General features: G+C 44.6%; 1 protein-coding gene across 2 annotated transcripts in view; it reads left to right on the top strand.

Annotated features, from left to right (window-relative positions):
* Positions 1-6,191: 6,191 nt before the first annotated feature.
* Positions 6,192-20,451, top strand: part of RREB1 (ras responsive element binding protein 1) — a 177,573-nt gene continuing 163,313 nt past the window's right edge. The window contains exon 1 of one of the 2 annotated variants that reach the window (XM_079933232.1): positions 6,192-6,574. The gene's annotated coding sequence lies outside the window, so the exon portion shown is untranslated. Of the gene's footprint in view, positions 6,575-6,600; positions 7,173-20,451 lie in introns of those variants that run through there. The other variant, XM_079933233.1, reaches the window with a different exon arrangement.

The following is a 20,451-nucleotide window of genomic DNA, read 5'->3' on the forward strand; positions in this document are numbered from 1 at the left end:
TATCATCCTTCACCCTGGAACCCCACTCAGCAACGATGCCATCTGCTTGCTTGCTATAATAATCCCAGACTAAAGTCCAAGAAAGAAAGAAAGGGAGGGAAAGTGATAAAGAGCAAGTAGAGAAATGTAGAACATAAAAATTTACTCTGTATTAAGAGTCTTCCAAGACATTCTGAGCAACATTTGTGTTTCTGACAAGAACCACCCAATTTGCAGTTCCTGTTACTGTAAAAATTTCCTGCAAAGAGCTATATCCCGGGTAATTCAGGTACGGTGGTGTGCACAGATTGTGAAAACTTTTCTTGGCTTTGGACACAAAAGTGAGTTTATTAGGTAAGTATAAAAAAGTGGCAAAGAAGGTATGCCTAGAACTTCCAGTTCTGATACCAAATGATAAAACAAATCGGATGAGTGCCTTGAATCATCCTGGGTGCCATTTCCTCTCTTATGTCATGTACTATATAATCAAACAACAACAAAAGAGTATTATGTGTTACATAGAGAAAGGCTAGAGGGAGAATTTGCTTTACCAAACTGACAAAGAGCCTCTCGCCTAGAGAGCTGGTTCTCCTTTTTAGCCCCCTTCCAAATATAAGACAGTAGCTGTCCTTTTACTACTCATTATTTTAAAAGATACATAAGAACGAAGTGATACTGTAAATTTAGAAAAGCTTTGAAAATAAATTTGTAGTTTATTAATGACAAGCACGTACATTTGGACAGAGTACTTTTCTATGCCAATCATTTTCTTATTCAGTCTATGGAAAACATCTAACACACATAAAGCATCCCTTGCAATAATTCAGTAGCCGCGAGGGCATATTCAGCCACCAGCTGGTAACCCCTGACTTAGAGCCGAGAGCAGGATGGGATGCTCAGTACCTCCTTAGAGTGTTTTTGGAGTTTAAGCAAGATGAGATGAAACTACTTTCCCCTAAGCATCTGAACACATGAAGTTTGTCTCATCCTGAAATTAGTTTCATTTCGATGTGCTTGGAAATCCCACCCATGTTAGTTTTTCAGCTCTCTACAAAACAAGAAGTATTGCCAATAAAATATTTATTGAATGATAGTGATCTTGCTTATAACCTCCATGGTGTCCACCCCCTTTAATTAACCACATGTGTTGTGTTGTCTTCGTGATATTTTGATAGTTTTCAGATACAGATATACCTTATTGAATAGAACGGGGAAAGAACCCAAAGCCACTCAAAATAGAACCAAAACTGCAGTTACCACATATGTTTTAAATATATTACCCATACAATTAAGAATAGAGTATTATAAACCAGCTCTATAAATCTTATAATAAAAACAGTAACACACTCTTAGCCACAGAGAGGCCCTTCATAATACTATAGATTCCACGGTGATGTGGTTTTGGGATTGACTTAATATTCCCTGGGAAGAATGTTAACTGGCTGAAATACATCAGAGCACACCCCCTTCTGCGTACCTAAAATGAAAAGGAAAAGAGTCTTCTTGCAAGGCAGAAGCAGCTCAGCATGTGCCTGGCTTCAGCGTTCCTGGAAATCCTTCGAATTTTACTACCATTTACAAATGTTAAGAAAATTTCATTTTCAGACAGGGCTTCAGGCATTGTTCTGAGGAGAACAGAGTTGAGATCCTTTGCCTTTCAACTTCAGGCCTAAACTAATCATGAATGTGAGGGAAGATCTGTGTAGATGTAAATCATTTGTAAACTACAAGGTGCTAGCCTATGCGAATGTCAGCAATTAAAATTACTGATCATGTTTCTCCCTAAACTTGACTCAGTTGTTAGGAAAAATAACTGTGAAACTTACAACAAGAAGGTATTTCAACCTTAGGAGGAGATTTTTTTCTTGGGGGTGGAGGTTGGGGGAGGAGGACACTGACAAATGTTTCTTTTGTAGAGACCAAAAAATCTTTTTATTTTGGAAAATTTTGAAGATACACAAAAGTGGAGATAATAGTAATATAAACTCTCACATATATACTTCCTAGTTTCAGCATATGGATTTAGAGTTTTCATTTACTCTCCGCCCCTACCCCCCAAAAATTGGATTATTTTAACCCCAGACGTCATATAATTTCAGTGCAAATATTTCACAATATACACCTAAAACACGAGAACTCCTTTTTTGAAATAGCACAATCACAAATCCACTCATGGTTAAACCAGTGACAATAATCCCTTGAGATTCTCTAGTACGTAGTCAGCCAGTGTTCAAATTTCCCCAAATGTCCCATATTTACTTTTTATCAAATACATCTTCAACTTTTAAGGATCATGGCTGTTTTTAAGGAACTCACATAGCTGAAATCCCCTTGCAGTTCCTCCGAGAAATATTTCTTTAAATAAGTGCTTAGCCATGGAGTATTTTTTCACAGATTCAACAATCAGTCACCCTGGGCCTTTATTGAGATGGGCCCACACACTGTTCAACAGTATAGACAGGCTCTACTAAGACTTGTCTTGCCACCTCTTACTGGAGAGCAGCACCTTATAGTGCAAAGACCTGGGAGTCAGAAAACCTTGATTGTAGCCTTAATTCGGTCATTACATAACTATACAACCTTGAGCAAATCCATTTTCTTCTCTGTCTCAGTTGCTAAGTCTGTGGAATGAGCGGGTTAGCCTACGTAATCCCTACATTTCTTTGTGGCTCTTAAGGTAGAACATATTTGATTTGATGTTTAATTCATTTCAAATACTCTAACTTCATGATGTTGTTTGCAAGGATGAGAGCATGTCTATTACAGGAGAGAGCATGAAATCATAAAACCACTCAAATCCTGGCCTTAGTTTCCTTGGGTAAGTCACTAACCTAGTTTCTAAGCCTCAATGCTATACTGTATTACAATGATTTATTTTACTTATTCATCTCTTCTACCAGACGTAAACTTCCACAGAGTGGGAATTTCTCATATTCATCTTTCTATAATCAAAGCCTAGTGTCTAGAACCTGGTAGGAACTTGATAGACACTTGTTACATAAATGAATGTTTGGGTTTGCAATCTGAGGGTAAGTGACTGCTCCATCTACCTTGTAGGATTATTGTAGGGCGAATGCGTTGGTATATGAAAGTGTTCCTTTTATATTACATACTGAAAAATATTCAGTGTTATTATTTGTATTTGAAACATTCCAAGTAGAATATTGTATTCACTGATGGAAGTCCAACCTTGCCTCTAACCCTTGTTAAGGGATGAACGATAGGCATTTCTTTTCTTTCCTATGTTAAATTTCCTCTCTTTGGAAATTTTTATATGCCTTTCTTTCCTTCTTCTTCTTCTTTTTTTTTAAATTAAAATTACACTTCTAGGTACCCATCACCATTCTTTATTTTTTCAGTAATGATATTTGAGGGGAATTTTTTGGAGTAATTGGTTAGTAGCTTAGGGCCAGTCTAATTTAAATAAGCCATCTTTATTAACTTCCACAAATCAAAATATTGCAGGAGGTAGTGTAACAGCAGCTGTATGTATCAGCTACATGCATTTTCTGATGAACTAAATGTCCCCTGAATTAGATGAAAAGATGCTCCCGATTCAGTTTCTACTGCAGCTGAATGGGAAGAGTTCTGCCTATGATTTCCTTAAATGGGCTCTTTCTTTTTTGTTAGGTCACTAAGTTTAGTTTATCACTTAAAGATTCCAGATTATCCGCAGGCACAGTTTTGAAATGTGAACATTTCCCTTCACTGTGTTCCAATCTGGGACAACCCCTAGAGCAGCATTTCCTGAAAGGAAAATGAGTCCTCAGCAACGATGCTCACAAAACCAGTGACTGGACAGATACATTTAGGAAAGTCTGCATAACCTCTTCTTGGTGATTCCCAAACACCTTAGCACACGGAAGACTCTGAAAGGCCTTGCTATAAAGCTATTTGTTGCATTTCTTGGTTGTATAACAAATATAGTTGTTTAACTCAGCATTTCTCAAACTTCCTAATTTCATGTCCCCCTAAAAAAACGGTTCCAGTTAAACTAGGACTCAGTGATGCTACCAAATAGGACATTAGAGATGTCAAAATTTGAAAATATGTGCATCTTGGAATAGATGAAACGTGAACCTTTTTTCAAACATCACCTATGGACATACTGAGGATCTGGTGTTCTCTGGAACACTCTGGAAGCTACGCTTTAGCCTAGAGCTTGTACAATTATTCCAGAGGAAGACAGTAAAAGGGTATTTTTTTCCCATTAAGAAGTAAAAGAACTAAAAATTTTGAGGTTAAAAAAAAAGATAATTGGCCCTCCCTGTAACCTTTGGAGTCAATCAACCTCGAATAGAAAATGCTTGAAAAAAAAAATTTCCAGAAAGTTCCAAAAAGCAAAATTTGCATTTGCTGAAGGCCAACAACTATCTACAGAACATTTATTTTATTTATAATTATATTACATTAGGTATTATAAGTAATCCAGAGGTGATCTGAAGTACAGGGGAGGATGTGCATCCGTTATATGCAAATATCACACCATTTTACATGAGTCTTGAGGACCCCTGGATTTTGGATTTGGCGGGGGTTCCAGGAGCCAATACCCCTGATACCAAGGGACCAGTGTACTGCTCACTCGTTTTTGGTGCAAAATAGACCTTGTTCAGTTAAAAAGTAACTTCCAGGTTCACATCAGAATCTAACTGTCCAGCTGTCCTCAATCAGCTTGTAAAGTTCTTTAAATTAAGAAGTCATGTAATTAAATCATCCTGCGGGGTGACAGGTAGCTGACTTTCACCCGAAGCCACCCCTTTGCCTCTCAAGAGCCCCACACCCTGGGGCTTCCCCGGCGGTCCAGTGGCTAAGATTCCGTTCTCCCAATGCAGGGGACCCGGGTTGCATCCCTGGTCAGGGAACAAATCCCACATGCTGCAACTAAGACCCGGCACAGCCAAATAAATAAATTTTTTTAAGAAAGAGCCCCACACCCTGAAGTGACTCAATTTCCTAACCCACGATTAAAATCCCTAGCACTGGGCTTCCCTGGTGGCGCAGTGGTTGAGAGTCCTCCTGCCGATGCAGGGGACACGGGTTCGTGCCCCGGTCTGGGAAGATCCCACATGCCGCGGAGCGGCTGGGCCCGTGAGCCATGGCCGCTGAGCCTGCGCGTCCGGAGCCTGTGCTCCGCAGCCGGAGAGGCCACAACTGTGAGAGGCCCGAGTACCGCAAAAAAAAAAAAAAAAAAAAAAAAAATCCCTAGCACTTCCCAAGCAATAGGTTTGGGCGTAAAGCATCAGTAACTCCACAGTGAGTCAGATGAAGTTTGTGAGTGCTGGGAGGAGGTTGGAGGATTCGTAAATCGGCTTCCAGAGGAAGGGGGCGGCGCCGGGCCGGGCTGTGCAGGCTCCCCGTACAAGAGTGCAAGGGCCCGACACAAGTCAGCCCGTTTCCATCCTTCCCCATCTTGCCAATCCGCCTCCGGAGGGTGTGCGGGCAGGGCTTCGGGGCCGGGGTGTCCCACCCCAGGCTGGCCCAGGCTTTCCATCTTCCCCTGATGCCCAAGTTCAGCCCCTCCGAATGCCTGAACCGGACGAGTCTATCTTTCTGGACGCGAAGTTGGGGCTTTCCCCAGGCCTCCGGGCTGGCAGGACCGGCAGGGGCCTCGCGCCGTCCTTCGGGACCGGAACAAACAGCCGCTGACCCCGGGAGGCCCGGGTCACCTTCACCCTCGCCTTGCCCTCCACCTCGCAGCCCTCTCCCCTCCGGGGACCGGTCTCCACCGCTGGCCTCCCTCCGGGCGGGAGGGACACTTGTGCGAGCTCGGCCGCGCTTCCCGGGGCGCCGCATCCGCCGCCGAGATGCTGGCAGCTCGGGACGGCCCCGCGCGGCCCTCTCCTTATTTATCCACCCGGTAGTTTCCATGGCTCCGCAGCCATCCTCCGCCCCCTTCCCGGCGCACAGTCCGGCGGCGGGCGCGACGGGCCCGGTGGGGGCGGCGGGGGGCGTGCGCGGCGCCGGGACCGGGCGGCGCTCCCCAGTCTTACCCCGAGGCGGCCGGGCCACTTCTGCAGCCCGGGCCCGGCCCCCGGCCCGCTCGCCTGCACCCCGATCTGCTCCCCGCCGGGCCTGTCGCCGGGGCCCCAGGCACAGCGCAGCCCCCGGCCCGGCCGGCGGCGCGGGGGAGGGGCGCGGCGCAGGCAAAGTTGCTGAGTTGCTTTGCACGCTCAGAAGTTGCAGCTGAGACGGCAGCTTCCCGCCCCCTTCCTGGACTCGGCGACTCGAAACACACACCCCACCCGTCGCCACCCGCTGCCTGCCCTCGCCCCCGCCGCCCCGGCCCGGACTCGGCAGCATCCCCGCCCGGAGCCCAGGTTTCCAGCGGAGTCGGGTTGGGGGCGGGCGCGCCCCACCTCCCCGCTCCGTCCCAGGGAGGGGGAAGCGGCGGCGGGCGGATAGCCGCGCGACCAGGGCGCTTTCGCACTTTGTAAAGCTGAGCAGTTGGGTAGGGGTCGCCCCCCGACCCCCGCGCCCTCCCCGGGCGAAGCGGGGTTTGCAGAGCGAGAACCGGGCAGTGTTCCCATCGCCTCCCGCGGGGGTTTTCGCCAGGCAGGCGGGAGGGGCTCCGCTAAGGGGCTGAGGTCGCCAACAGGTGCTCGCGAGCCCATGTGACGGGGGAGGGGCCGCGCAGGGGAAGCCGGGGTGGAGGTGGGGTGGGGGTGGCGGCGGGCTCCCTCCCTCCCTCCCTTCTCCCCCTCCCTCCCGGTCCCCCGCGGAGCCCGACGCCGCGCGCACCCCGCCCGCGGCGGCCTAGGGAGAGCTCGCGGGTGGCTCTCCGGGGCGCTGGTGCCCTCGCGGCCTGCCCGGGAGGAGGAGGAAGAGGAGGGGGAGGGAGGGGATGCGAAAGTGGGTCAGGAATGTAACTGGACGCTGCGCACCCGCACGCACCTCCTCCCCCGCCCCCATACCGGCAGCGGCGGCCCGCGCAAGCCTTGGAAAGCGAGTCTTTTGCCGTTGTGGTTCCCCAGCCTTATCGGTGGACGGTTACCAGGGGATCCCGAGGGATGTGTTTCCCTGTGACCCTTTGGGAAGAAAAACTTAGTTGCCTCAGTAACCGAGCTTGGCTTGGATGGGAGGATGCAGTGAATGTTCTAGGTGAGCCTGAGGGTGAAGAGGCGGCAGTTGCACTAGGGAGCGGATTAACTTTTCTTGTTACTGAACCAAGACGTGAAAGAAAAGCTGGAGAGGAGGTGGGTTTTTGCCCTGCTTCTTGTGTGTTTGTTTGTTTGTTTTCCTGCCGTCTCAGAGAACATAAATTCAACATCTTTGCGTTAGAGTTTGAGTCTCCCAAATGCAGGCCCGGGCTGCCGTAAGTTTACCAACGTTCTTAGCAAACGCTCCCTTTGAAGTTGGTACCTTCGAGTCGGAAGGAGCAGGGGACAGGGACAGTGACAGTTTTGTATTTGAGGAAGGCCTGAGAAACAAACATGGAAAGGCCTTTATTAAAAGGAGAAGAAAAAAATCAGCAAAACCCCCCCACACTCCACCCTCCTCAAAGCAGGAGAAATGAGAGCAGTCCAGTTAGTTCCCTCCGGAGCCCAGCGGCACCTCACACCCCGAGCATGTGATTAGGAGAGGGAGGGTCCAGCTTTTAAAGAGATGGGCTTTGGGTTTGGGTGCTGGTGATGCAAGCGGAGTCAAGGAAGAAATAACAGTAAGCAATGAGGTTGCGAAGCAGTGCAGCCCGAACCCTTCTTGAGCACCTTTCCAGAGAGCTGTCGCATTTTTCCTCTGCTGGTTTGGTCCAGGAGACCTCAGTTACAGAGGGCAGGCTAGGGCTGCGGAACCAAGGCCCAGAAAGCTGCGAAGCTTCAGGCCCCAAAGAAACTGCTGGAGTTTTACTCAAGAAGCCAGGAGGGGTGTGTTATCCTCTAGAGAGATCCTAAGAGTTAGCCGAAGAAAAGCTAGCTGACTTAGCACTTAATGTAAATTTCTGTTTCCAAAGCAACCCTAGAGAAAGAAAACTAAATTGAGATGCATTTTGCATGAAAGAGTCTATATTCATAGGAAGCAAAAACTGGTCAGTTGAATTTCGGTACATTGAATCATAGTCTACGTTTATATGTAAAAGAGGAGGTTATTTTGTGATGAAAACTTTTGTGGAGATCTAACCATCCCTAGTCTATTTTTATTTTATTTTTTAACTTTGTTGTGTTTTCTCAGTAAAATGGGAGTAAGAATAATAATGCTTGATCTGCTTTGGGGTAGTAGACTGGACTTTTTCTATTACTTTCTAGATAGAGGATCTTCAGTTCAACTGGCAAAAGTCTTTATTTTCGCTTATGGTGTTTTCCTGAACTGTACAACAGCTGAAGCTGGAAACGGACCAATTCCATACCCTGGATAGTCTTGCATTTGAATGAAAGTGGCAGAGTTATGCAGAACTTTTCTGGAAACTTGAAAAAAAAATGAAGACGTTCATGATCTTAGATTTGGTCACCCTGTTAGGGAGCATGATTTCCTTCTGTGTGAGATAATGAGACTGTCAAATCTTGGTTCAAACCAGCATTGTTGCTATAGAAATGAATTGAAAATTTAAGTAAAAAATGAAGTGGCAGACTTCCTTTTCCCCCCCATCCCTTCTCCCCACGCCTCAATTTCTTCTACATTCATGAAACATTTCTATGTAGGGTGATCTTCATTTTAGTTATAAATCAGATCTATAAAGCAAGTTAAATTAAGGAATAAATATCTGTTAAGAAAGGATTGACAATAGAGTCCTTAATATTGTGTGTTCTTGTATATTTAAAACGTGTTACATAATTTGGGGGGCACTTTTCAAGAAATTGCCTATGTGTAGCAGGTTTCCACATAGATTATTTTGGACAATGCATTTGTAACTGTTTACTCACTGCTACCCCCAAAATATTTTTTTCAGTGAACATGTGCTTTAAACATTTTAGCCACCTATTTCGTCTAGCGCTGTGTTAGAGATTACACAGTGGAGAGAGGCATGTTCATGTTCCTAAAAAGACGGAAGTCTAATACGTTTTAGTTGGGGGTGGTTACAGCTAGATGATAAATATAAGAAGTTTAACAGGTCAGGAGTTAAAACACCAGGAAAAAATATGTGCCTGTATGCCTAAGAAGAGATGATGGATGCATAGATGAAAGTTAAAATGAGTCGAGAAGTAGAATGAGAGATTAAAAACATTCTTTTCCTTCTATTTATTCTCTAAAATAGTAGCAGTGAACCTGTATTGTTTCCGTGTAAGAATGAGGGTTTGCTCTTTTTTAGGGAGATCTTGCCAGACAGCTAGTGTACAATTGACTGTCAATGAAAAGTCAGGCGCAAAGTGCTCAGGAACTTCCAGGGAGGGGCAGAGGGCAGAGGGCGAAAGGGAAGGTAAAAGGGAGAGGGCAAACCCTTACTTAGCAAAGGCTCAGATGTGGCAGTGCTGGGCGTGTCCTGGGTAGCTGTGAGGTGGCAGCCATCAGGAAGTGCTCCCGAGGGAGTTGGTAGAACTTGAACTTAGGCCGTACAGGGTGGACATGATTTTAATAGCTAGAGAAAGACAGACCTTCCTAGTGGTAGAAGGAAGATAAGCCGCGAGGCAGGAAGTCGCAGGGAACATTGGGGGAATTTGAATGGATCGTCTTTGCTCCTGGAGATGGATCAAGTATGAACTTTGTCATTTGAATGATAGGTTTAGGGACAGACCAGTTAGGGACCTTGAATGCCTGGGCCACTGTTGGTGTTAGGACTTCATCTGCAGGTAATGGGGAATTGTGACAGGATTTTGAGCAAGGAAAATACGTGGTCACTGTTGGATTTGGGGAAGGTTAATCTTGTGCGTTTTGTTGGGAATGGGAGGTCAGGGACCATGAGTGGCTATTGCCACTGGGACCCAAGGGCCTGGACAAGGGTTGTATCAGTGGGACTTTGGTTGGAAGGCGATGCTTGGAGAGTTATTTATTTTCTTTTATTTATCTTATTTATTTATTTTTGGCTGCATGGGGTCTTCGTTGCTGTGCACGGGCTTTCTCTAGTTGCAGTGAGCGGGGTCTACTCTTCATTGCGGTGCCTGGGCTTCTCATTGCAGTGGCTTCTCATGTTGCGGAGCACGGGCTCTAGGCGCGTGGGCTTCAGTAGTTGTGACGCGTGGGCTTAGTAGTTGTGGCACCCGGGCTTAGTTGCTCTGAGGCATGTGGGATCTTCCCAGACCAGGGCTGGAACCCGTGTCCCCTGCATTGGCGGGCGGATTCTTAACCACTGCGCCACCAGGGAAGTCCCGTGAGTTGTTATAAATGGAAAATTGACAGTACTTTATAGTGTTTGGTTGTGGACCTGAAGCATCCAAGATGACTGCGGATTTAAATCTAGATGCCTTGGCAGGTGGTACTATGAACAGAAATTGGAACAGGAAGGCAGTGTTTAAGGTAAATTGAAGGGTTGATTTCAGAAGTGGAATTGGAAGCCGTGATTGGCAGCTGGGTTTAGGTGATTTAGGGAGGATGGATGGGTCTTGGCTGAAAGTAGAGGATGAGTCATCTACAGAGAAGTAAGTGATGATTGGTCCTAAATTTGAACTTGGTGGCAAAGGACGAATTTTAGGGTACATTCATGATTAGAATTTATATATATACCTATATACATATGTATACATTCCAAAATTCTCCTGGGAATTCCCTGGTGGTCCAGTGGTCAGGACTCTGTGCTTCCACTACAGGGGTACAAGTTCGATCCCTGGTGGGGGAACTAAGATCCCTCAAACCGTGCAGCAAAAAAAAAAAAAAAAAAAGATTCTCCTCCTTCCTTGTAAAGCACTGGAAGGTAGTCATTCCTGAGGCTTTAGTTAGAGCCAATCTACTGAATCAGCATTGTGGTAACCCAAGTACTTTACCCAGTAGCTCCCAAACCCGGCTCAACAGATTAAGGGGTACAACCCCATAGGCACTGAATCAGAATCTCCCGGGCTGGCAGGCTGTGTGTTATATAAGCGTTACAGGCCACTCTGATACAGATTCCTCTTGGGGAACCAGTGCCTCCGTCAGTGTGTTCTACAACCTGAGACCTCCCGGGAGCCTCCCGTCTCTCCCCAGGAGAGCAAGAGTTCTTCCTTTTCACGTGTTAGTTTCAACCTGTTCTTGTGCTTTTGTATCTGATGGACAGCCATTGATAGGCAATGCTGGAAGTTGTATTTATATCCAGAGGACCTGCTGCTTTACAAACTTAGCATGGGTTTGCAAGCCTGGATGGATGTGTCAGAAGAGCTCTGCCCTGCTAGGTAGGAAGCAGGTTTGGGGTTGAAGCGCTGTGTTCGGGGCTGACTCACACTCTGTCCATCGAAGTATGTCGAGATGATGCAATAGACCGGGCCCTGGGCAGACTACTTCCTGTACCTTTGGATACGTAGACCCCGGGCCTGGTATTTGGCAATATTCTCGGGAGGAGACTGACTGATTGGCTTATCCTCTTCAAGGGAGCTGAGTAGTCAGAGGTAAGGCGGGGCAAGCTGTGAGTTCTAAACAGCAGTCTAGAGTTTAGAGAGAACCAGTCCAGTTTAGAGAGAATGGCGAGTCAGGAATTCAGGGCTGGATTTCTAAAGGGTGATGACCGTTCACACCTTTTCCAAGGAATACTTGTCTATCTGTGTATCTCATTGCTTTATTGTCACAAAAAACAAATGTCTGTCCTTTTGAGCGGCAGCAGACATTTTGTCACTTCCAGTTAACCAGGTGCCGATTATCCGGCTGCAAGGTGTCATTTGCTCTTTTTTATCCTTTCCTGTTTATAAGCTATAAAGAGACAAATTCTCATGTCCGTATCATTACATGTCTGGTGCACTAGCAGGCAGACACTAATGATTAAAATTCATGGTGGAGGTTGGAGGGGCAGCATCCTCTCCCTGCAGAAGCCAGTGGTGGGGTTTTTTTCTCGTTGACCTTTTACTTTACCCCTACCAAACAACAGTAGAAAATGATGGAATCAGGGTTGTTGTGTTTTTTTTTAATTGTGGTAAAGTACATATAACATAAAATGGACCATCTTCAACAACTTTAAGTGTGCAGTTCAGTACTGTTAAGCACATTCACGTTGTTATGCAATGGAATCTAGGCCTTGAACTTCATTTAGAATATAAGGGAGTATTCTAAACATATCAGAAAATGAAACCCAAGGTACTCAAGAAACTGTGAGTGAGAGAGGATGGTATAAGATGCAGACCCTTAGAGCACTCATGTGAGAGGGGAGAGATGGCAGGTAGATGGATGGCCCGTCTGCGGGATGGGCTTGTCCGAGAACATCCTTTTCAGCAGGTATTTGTGAAGTTAGACTACAGGGGGGAAAAGGCGATTTTGTGCTTGAGATTTCTTTAAGAAGCCAGAAATTGGGCTAGCATCATTTTCTTTTTAATTTTTAAAATTTTTATTGAAATATAGTTGATGTACAATGTTGTATTAATTTCTTCTGTATAGCAAAGTGACTCAGTTATACATATATGTATATATTTTTTTCATATCCTTTTCCATTATGGCTAGCATCTTGATACACAGATTTTAAAGTCTTCTTGAAGCTCTGAGTGTAAAATGAAAGAGCTCAAATGAGAATTTACAGCATCTAATTTACACGGTTTTCTAGCGTCTCCAGAGTTTGTTTTGTGTATTCTGCGGCGTGTATAGAGTTTTGTACACGTTTTGCATTCTCTTGATCACACTGAGGGGTAGGTAGTATTTACTGCTGTTGTCCTAGTTCTCCTAGTGACATGTATCTTATTATTATTTATGAAAATATGGGTATTAACAGCCAAAAAACTTCTAAATGAGCAAGAACCTCTAAATTTATGAGCATGTCAATGATCACATGGTAAATAGAACGATTTTTAAGGCTAAATAGGTAAGATTCACAAGAAAGATTGGAGACATGATTGCTGTTCACTTTTTTCCCCCCATTAGAAAATTTATTTTCACAACCCCTTACTGTTTGCACTCATTCCTAATACCCACAAAACAGGTTTCAAGCTGCTCAGTCCAACAGGATGTCAGCCGCAGTTCCAAAGAAGCTGTGGGTTCGTGTTTTACCAAAGGAGAGATGCTTGTTTTCTCTCTCACAGCTTTGGGAATTGATGGCTTGTTTAACAACCCTCCGTTTAAAAAGTGCTGCTGAATTTGAGAAAACTTAACAGAACGGCTCTGAGTTTATCTTATTCCAAACTGCTTTAGTAAACTTTTGCTTATCAGCCCTGTGAAGATGTGTTAAAAACCAGCTTGGCAACGTTTTTTTCATATAGCATGCTAGAGGGCCTTGAGAAAAGAGTTTTGAAGCAATATCAGCATTGGGACTAAAACGGAACACTTTGAAACAAGAATCCTCATATGTTTCTCTGCATTTGGAGAACTCATCTTTTAAAAGCCAAGATTTCATAGTAGGACTGAATTACCAGTGGAAGGTTTTCCTACGGTAGCAATAACAGGCAAAGGCAATTAGAATTTCACGAAGAACTTGGAAGATGGTTTCTTTTGTATGGATACCTAATATTCACAATCCCGCGCCCACGCATGACACCAATATAATTTACTGAATTCTGTTTAGAAGCAGTCTTTTAAAAAAATATATTTATTTTTGGCTGCGTTGGGTTTTCGTTGCTGCGCGCAGGCTTTTCTCTAGCTGCGGCGAGCGGGGGCTGCTCTTCGTTGCGGTGCGCGGGCTTCTCATTGCGGTGGCTTCTCTTGTTGCGGAGCACGGGCTCCAGGCGCGCGGGCTTTAGTAGTTGTGGCTCGCGGGCTCTACAGCGCAGGCTCGGTAGTTGTGGCGCGCGGGCAGAGTTGCTCTGTGGCATGTGGGATCTTCCCGGACCAGAGGTCGAACCTGTGTCCCCTGCCAATGCAGGCGGATTCTTAACCACTGCGCCACCAGGGAGGTCCTAGAAGCAGTCTTTATGTAGATTTTTGAATACTTTGCACTCTGATGGTATTGAAATACAGATTTCAGACGAGAGCTTTCAGTAAAGGATTACTTTGAGGGTCAAGGAGTTATTTTTTATAAGGTACAGTCACTCGAGAGATTTGAAGGATATGAATCAACAGTTCTGTACTGCAGTTTTAGAGCATGTTTGTCCTTGAAGCCACGAGCTTCAGCTGACTTGCCAAAGGAAAGCAGCAGTTAATTCATGTTGCTCCGTCATTAATCTACAGAAAATGAAAGTTCAGATGGTCCTGGGAGTCTAACATATCTCAATTTTGTTTTCTTTTAAAGCTGAGTTCTTACATTTTACTAGAAAAATAGTCCAGCTTTTAAAGTAGACAGTCCAGCAGTCGACAGGTGCCTGTCTTACGGTGAAACCCTGTGATGCCGAATGTGGGACATTTCTGTGCTGTGTGTCAGTACAGAACCTTCCTGCTCCATCACCGTGCCCTTCGCGTTGTCATTTCTGTGTTGAACAGGGCCTTCACCCTCCTGAAATGTCAGCCGAGGCCTCAAACTCGGCTGTGTTTTCCCTTTGATTACCTTGGTTCTGGGCCAGCCTCGTATTCCACACATCCAGCATAGGCAGTAGAGTTGCTTCTTGATGTTGAGCTGTTAATCTTTTTATTGTTTCCTGTCACTTTTCCCCATAATTGATCCTCTTGAGCCCAAGGGGGGGAAAGTGATGAAAATGACTTTGAAAACAGCTTTGAGAAGGAGTATTTTATGTTGGACTTGGGTCTTACCTGAGACGGTAAAACAATGGCAAAAGCACAGTCTGCTTCGTAAGGCAGAACCTCAGCCCTCACACCGAGTGAGCTAGATTCGAATGGACGCTTTGCAGGAGAAGTGAAGAGGGTTTTCCTGGTGTTTTTGCAGTGACTCAGACATGCAAGTGTGTGGAGTGAGGGATGGCGAGAACTCGCAGGTGGTTTGCATTTAGTTCTATGCAAAGGCTACAGAATGAGGTCCTCTTTCCTTTGGAATTAAAAATACAATTCTTTCTGAGCTGTAGGCTTTCTCGTATATTCTCTCCCCAATATTCCCTCTGTCCCACATTCAATTCACTAATTCTTGCTTTGGCTTTGGAAGCTCTGCCTCTACCCAGCCCTGGAGTGTGCCAGGTCGCCCACTGGAATTTGAGAAGAAAATATTAGAACCTCAATTGTATTTTTAGCTTGTCCTTTTTTCTTTTTTTCAGTTTGTTAAAATTGTGGTAAAAAAGATATAACGTAAGATTTGCTGTCATGATCATTTTTAAGGGTACAATTCAGTGGCATTCATTACATTCACAATGTTGTGCAACCATCACCGCTGTCTATTTCCAAAATTTGTCATCACCCCAGACAGAAACCTGCACCCATTAAGCAACAACTCCCCACGTCCATCTTGACTCTCTAATCTACTTTGTCTCGTATGCCTGTTCTAGATATTTCTTACGAGTGGAATCATACAATGTATGTCCTTTGAGGTCCGGCTTATTTTTTTGCATAATATTTTCAGAGCTCATCTATGCTGTGTCATGTGTTAGTACTTCATTTCTTTTTATGGCTGAATTATATCCTATGATATTGACTGTGTATAGTACATTTTGTTTATCTGTTCATCAGTTGATGGACATTTGGGTTGTTTCCACACTGGCTATTTTGAATAATGCTGCTGTGAACATGGGTATAAAAGTGTCAGTGGAAATCCCTGTGTTCAGTGCTTTTGGGTATATGTTGAATATTTACCTAACACTGGAATTGCTGGGTCATGTGGTAGCTCCACGTTTAACATTTTGAAGAACTGCCGAACTGTTCTCCCCCGTGGCTGTACCAATTTATATTCCCAGTAGCAATATACGAGGGTTGCAATTTCTCCACATCGTTCCCAGCCCTTGTTATTTTCCATTTCTTTATTATAGCCACCCCAGTGGATCTGAAGTGGTATCTTGTGGCTTTGATTTCCATTTCCCTGATGACTAATGATACTGAGCATCTTTTCATGTGCTTATTGGTCAGTAGTATGTTTTCTTTAGAGAAATGTCTATTAAGTCCTTTGCATTGTGCATTCTTGTATATGTTTCGTAATGCCTAAGAGTAGTATACAGTTTATAAATTAAAATATACATATGCTAGGATATATGCAAGGTGTTTTTTAAAGATGGGGGATGTACTTTTTGAAAGTTTGGGATGTATTTTTTTTTTTTTTTTTTTTTTTTTGCGGTACGCGGGCCTCTCACTGTTGTGGCCTCTCCCGTTGCGGAGCACAGGCTCCGGACGCGCAGGCTCAGCGGCCATGGCTCACGGGCCCAGCCGCTCCGCGGCACGTGGGATCTTCCCGCACCGGGGCACGAACCCGCGTCCCCTGCATCGGCAGGCGGACTCTCAACCACTGCGCCACCGGGGAAGCCCTGGGATGTACTTTTTAAAAGTCCATTATTATGGACTATAAAAATGATCTATTTTATTTCTTAGTGCCTAACCTTAGCAGGAAAATACTCATGAAAATTCCTAAGCTTTCTGGGGCGCGGGGTGGGGAGCGGAATCCTATTTGGTCAAATGTAATGTGTTTACTGGAGCCGCCATATGAAACTAACCACAGGGTCCCAAGAATATCTTTTGGGATGTTTTCTTTCCGTACTTAAGAAAGTAAATCTCCGTGGCTGGTTTTCAAGTTAGACTTGGCTATGCTCAATCCTATTTTGTGGTTAATAATGGCATTTCAGGGTTCTAGCGTATCTTATTAAGAGATGGAAATGGTTTTTCATGCCATGTCACATAGGGGAGCCAGAAGGCATAGAATGAATCTAAAGGAAGAGGCTTAGCTCTAAAATAATGATGATGATGATGATGATGATACTTATTATGTCATTTATAAAACTAATTTGATTGTATAAAGAGATTAGCTTTGGGGGGATTGAACTGGCCTATGTAATGACCCAGTAAAAGCATTTTAGGCCTTGGATTTTTTTTAAAAAGCGGATTGGTTTTCCCATTGTTGTTCTATTCTCTGAAAGTAAACTTTGTGCAGTTACCCTAAAATGCCAACTTCTATCAAGGGCGTGACATCACCATCCTAGTACATCCTGGTGTATTTCTTGGAAAGTGTCCACACTGGCAGGCGTTTTCCAAATAAAACATTTGTTTCAGTAAACAAGTGTTTTACCCGGCAGCCCAAGTGGAGAATTTTAAAACCAGTGTTTGTTTTGCAAGCAAACATTTTGTTTCAATCCTTGCAGCTAAACAAGTGGGTAAGATTTAAGTGGCCTCCTGGTAAAAACAAATGCAGACCATTTTCAGAAAACTTCGGCTGAGCAGAAATCTATTTGCTGTTAGAGTGTGAGTTTAGACATTCAGGGAAATAATTGGTACTTTCTATAGAGTTCTGTACTTAGTTTCAGTCAGAGTGGAAAGTCTTAGGTCTGGGTAAAGGCTCTGAATTTTTTTTTTAAGGCAAAAGATGAAGAAATATAAAAGAATCATGAAAAGTATTCATTTTGCATATTTAAATTTTATAGCTTGCCTTTGAAATGTGACTAAACCATCATCAGGTATTCGCTCTGCATTTGTTACCGCTTTTCTAATTATTTTGATGGTAATTCCTCCAATGTGTCATCGAATCCAACATCCACGTTAATTATCAGCCTTCACCTTTTGACTTTTATAAAAATTGTGGTATAATCAGACTTTGGTGAGCTGTTATTACTCTTACTTAGGGTTCCTTGTAATCGAACATTCATTCTGTCTTTGATGGACTATCTTTTGGAATACGTCTTCCAGTTTTTTACATTTGAAATGTTTGCTTGTGATGTGCTTTTCTCTTTATTTGTTTGTTTGTTTGTTTTGTGGTACGTGGGCCTCTCACTGCTGTGGCCTCTCCTGTTGCGGAGCACAGGCTCCGGACGCACAGGCTCAGCGGCCATGGCTCACGGGCGCAGCCGCTCCGTGGCATGTGGGATCTTCCTGGACCGGGGCACGAACCCGTGTCCCCTGCATCGGCAGGCGGACTCTCAACCACTGCGCCACCAGGGAAGCCCGTGCTTTTCTTTTTAAAAAGCAGGCCTCTTTCCTAATCAGGACATAGGCAGTATTGCACCTTCTTAAGAGGATAATCAGAAGTTTTGATATATAGCATATATGCAGAAGAGTATTAAAAAAATATATATATATGTTTTAATTAGCAAGTGGACATGCATGTAACCCCCATCCACATTCAGCAATAGAACATAGCCTTAGAATGTTCTCCGCTTTAAAACCACCTCCCTCTTCCGTCCGTAGGAAGTTTACAGCTGTGTAGGTATCCTTAAATGACATCATTTAGTTTTGCAAGTGCTTGGTGTATATTACATTTTACCTGTTTGTTTTCATCAACGATATAATCACAAGACTTAGCCACGCTGATGCCTGGACCTGTGGTTCAGTCGCTGTTGTTGTTTGGGGTTCCTGTCCCGTTGATGTGGCCATTGGAGCTGTTTGCAGCTTTTGGGTCCTACGACAAAGGCCGTCAAGAGCATTTATATATATATATATGGCTTCTAGTACCGTTGTGCAGAAGTTTCTCTAGGGTGCATGTGGTGTGGCGTGGGCGGTGGATTGTTGGGTCGCGGGTATTTGTAATTTTAACTTTACTGTAACTCCAGCCTGTTTTCCGAAGTGCTTGGTTCAGTCTGTGCTCCTTCTGACAACGATTGGGAGTTCTTACTGCTTCACATCTTCACCAGAACTTGGTATCCTTAGACTTTGTCATTTCTGCCGGTCTGATGAATATGAAATGGTGTCGTATTGTGGTTTTAATTTGCTTTTCCCCGATTAATAACAAGGCTTATTGGCCATTTTGATACTCCTTTTTCTTAAGAGCTTTCCCATTTTTCTATGGATTGTCTTTTTCTTACTAATTTGTAGGCTTCCTTTATATATTTTGGAATGAGTCTCTAGTTGATTATACGTGTTGCAAATAACGCCTTCCACCTTGACTTGTCTTATTATTCCATTTACGATGCCTTTGCATGCTCACAAACTCTTAATATTATTAGATTTATCAATGTTTTTCCTTTATGGTCAATATTTTTCTTTCTTTCTTCCTTCATGCCTGCCTGCCTGCCTGCCTGCCTGTCTGCCTTTCTCTCTTTCTTTTTGGCTGCGTTGGGTCTTTGTTGCTGCACGTGGGTTTTCTCTAGTTGCGGCGAGCGGGGGCTACTCTTCGTTGCGGTGCGCGGGCTTCTCATTGCAGTGGCTTCTCTTGTTGTGGAGCACAGGCTCTAGGCACGTGGGCTTCCTAGTTGTGGCACACGGGCTCAGTAGTTGTGGCTCACGGGCTCTAGAGCGCAGGCTCAGTAGTTGTGGAGCACGGGTTTAGTTGCTCCACGGCATGGGGGATCCTCCCAGACCAGGGCTCCAACCCGTGTCCCCTGCGTTGGCAGGCAGACTCCTGACCACGTGCCACTGGGGAAGTCCCTTCTATCTTGTTGAAGAAATTCTTCCCTCTCCCAGGTTCATGAAGCTATTCTCCTGTATTCTCTAGAGTTGTGCCTTTCACGTGTGATTTCATTGTATTTTATTTATCTGAAACTGATTTTTGTGAATGTTCTAAGGTAGGAGACTATTTTCGTTTTTTGTCTATTTAGGTACCATTTGTCTATTTATTTACGTATCCACGTAACCTGGAATACTTACCACCTGTGTCATCAACCACGTGGCCATTGTGCTATGTCTGTTTCCGTGCTCTCTACTCAACTCCACTGGTCTCTTTGTCGATCCCTTAATTATCACAGCCTCACAGTGAGTCCTGATGCCTGGGAGGGCCTGTGCTTCCATTAAGCATGTCTTGGTGTTCTTGGCTTTTTGCCCTTCTATATACATTTTAGAAACAGAACAAATTCCCTAACAGAACCTGTTGGAGTTATTATTAGGACTGCACTGAATTTGTAGGCCTGACGTGTTTACAACAGCGAGTTCACCACATCGAAAGGCGGGGTGTAGTCTTTAAAGAATGGTGCCCAAAATAACAAACCATAAAAAAAAAAAAAAAAAAAAAGGGGCTTCCCTGGTGGCGCAGTGGTTGAAAGTCCGCCTGCCGATGCAGGGGACACGGGTTCGTGCCCCGGTCCGGGAAGATCCCACGTGCCGCGGAGCGGCTAGGCCCGTGAGCCATGGCCGCTGAGCCTGCGCGTCCGAGGCCTGTGCTCCGCAGCGGGAGAGGCCACAGCAGTGAGAGGCCCGCGTACCACCAAAAAAAAAAAAAAAAAAAATGGCGCCCACCTTCCTGTGCGCAGATCCCGACCCCACTCTTCACTGGCCACGTGGCCCTGCAGAAGCTCCGTGAGCCTCAGTTTCCTTATTTGTAAAATAGGGATCGTAATAGTACCTTCCTTACAGGATAATTGAGGGGATTAAATGACTACATGTGTTGCATATAATATGTGGAGGGTGCTTAAGATACTGTCTGGTACATAGTCAGTCCATGTTATATAAGTATTATACACGAACACTGATTTCTTCATGCTTATTTATATCATCTTCACCGTCCCAAGAAAGTTTTATAATGTTCTGTATAAAACCATATATAATATATAAAAAATACAT

The sequence above is a fragment of the Stenella coeruleoalba genome, assembly GCF_951394435.1.
Source record: "Stenella coeruleoalba genome assembly, chromosome: 10".
Classification (NCBI taxonomy): domain Eukaryota; kingdom Metazoa; phylum Chordata; class Mammalia; order Artiodactyla; family Delphinidae; genus Stenella; species Stenella coeruleoalba.